The sequence below is a fragment of the Protomyctophum bolini genome (assembly GCF_963924005.1).
Source record: "Protomyctophum bolini genome assembly, chromosome: 4".
Classification (NCBI taxonomy): domain Eukaryota; kingdom Metazoa; phylum Chordata; class Actinopteri; order Myctophiformes; family Myctophidae; genus Protomyctophum; species Protomyctophum bolini.
In genome coordinates this window covers 24,064,422-24,065,920 of record NC_137865.1, presented here as the reverse complement: position 1 = coordinate 24,065,920, position 1,499 = coordinate 24,064,422, and the positions used below count along the sequence as shown (strand labels likewise).

The window sequence follows — 1,499 nt, the reverse complement described above, 5'->3', positions numbered from 1 at the left end:
ATGAGTATGTGTGGGGGAGATTATTGAAAACCATAAAGACAAAAAAAAACAACGTCTCTATCCCCAGTCTATATTATACATAAGAGTATGTTCATACATATCAATAAGTGTTATACCTTTGGTGTACATATACAAATGAAAACTAATAAATGTTGATTCATAACTAAATGTTCATTGTTTTCATTATTTTTTATGGAAATATGAATTATAAGTAAATAAGCTGGAGAGGGAAGTCTGGTGGAGCTGTTGCCCCGCAACCAGACTACGGATAAGCGGTTGAAGATGGATGGATAGATGGATAAGCTAGAGTATTATGCTAGTTCAGACAGACAAGCAGCTCATGCATAATGATTTAGTCGTCGCAAACATTTCATGTGTAAGCAACAAAAAAAGGTAGGCCTAATTGTTTCTCCTCGGAAAGTAATGACTTTCCTTCAAATGATAAACCCAGTAAGCCTATGTTTTCTTTAATAATGTCTGATCTCAAATGTCATTATCCTCAAATTAGGAATCATATTCTTTGGATTCAGAATGCCATCTCCACCAACACAATCTGAGAATCCCATCTGCAAATATTCGTGAGTCAACAGTCTGTCTTGAGAGACTATACCACCAACGCAAAAACCAAACAAACAAACTGGATGAAAACAATATTACAAAAATATAATTAAAATGTAAGAGACATTTTCTTTCATACCTTTCCCCCCCAAAATGCCTATATATGTCTCACTCTGGGTTGCTTGTGTTATAATGGTCTTGCATCACTGTCCTGATACCATGGTAACCACACTTCCTCTGGCTCGACAAGCAATATCCAGCCACTCACTCATTCACTCACCTCCCTTTTCATTATTCACTCCATTTTCCTCCCTCGTTCTCTGTACATACAATGTATGTAGCTATATGTATTCATTCATTCATTGAATCAACAGCACATTCTGTCAACACCTCTTCTATACATTTATTTTATCCATGACTTTACAAATCATTTTCATTAACATTTTATTGTTAATTCATCATTACACTCACCTACTCTAGGACATTTGCTATTTTTCTTTAAAATGAAACATATGAAAGCGAAAGCAAGGAAACAATTTTCAGTGGGCAATGATTGTATTCAGTTTTGCGTTGTTCTGAAAACTAACAGAGCTTAAATGACACAAACTGACGTTTATGATTTATCCCACCGATGAGAATCAGTAGAATTCATTTCATAGCAAACTGTAAATAATAAAACATAGGATACAGCTGACATTTTGCTCCTACGTTATATGTACAGTACACTACAGTGTGTCTATGGCCAATATGGCACTTGAGGTCTGGGTAAGACAACGTTCTGCAGAATTGTCAAATGTGTCACTTCCCTCTGTGTAGCAATGCTCAAAGAGAAGACAGCGGCAGCTGTTACAAATCAGTTAGATCAGTTTAATGCACAAAGATACTCACCGCTGTATGTGCCCAATTATATCAGCAGTTGCTCTCACTTGAGCACCCTGTCA

At 36.2% G+C, this 1,499-nt stretch overlaps 1 protein-coding gene across 2 annotated transcripts in view; it reads right to left on the bottom strand.

Annotated features, from left to right (window-relative positions):
• Positions 1 to 951: 951 nt before the first annotated feature.
• Positions 952 to 1,499, bottom strand: part of LOC308314204 (uncharacterized protein) — a 22,536-nt gene continuing 21,988 nt past the window's right edge. For both annotated transcript variants that reach the window (XM_080761688.1, XM_080761687.1), the window contains one exon: positions 952 to 1,499. This exon is cut by the window's right edge and continues 1,941 nt beyond it. The gene's annotated coding sequence lies outside the window, so the exon portion shown is untranslated.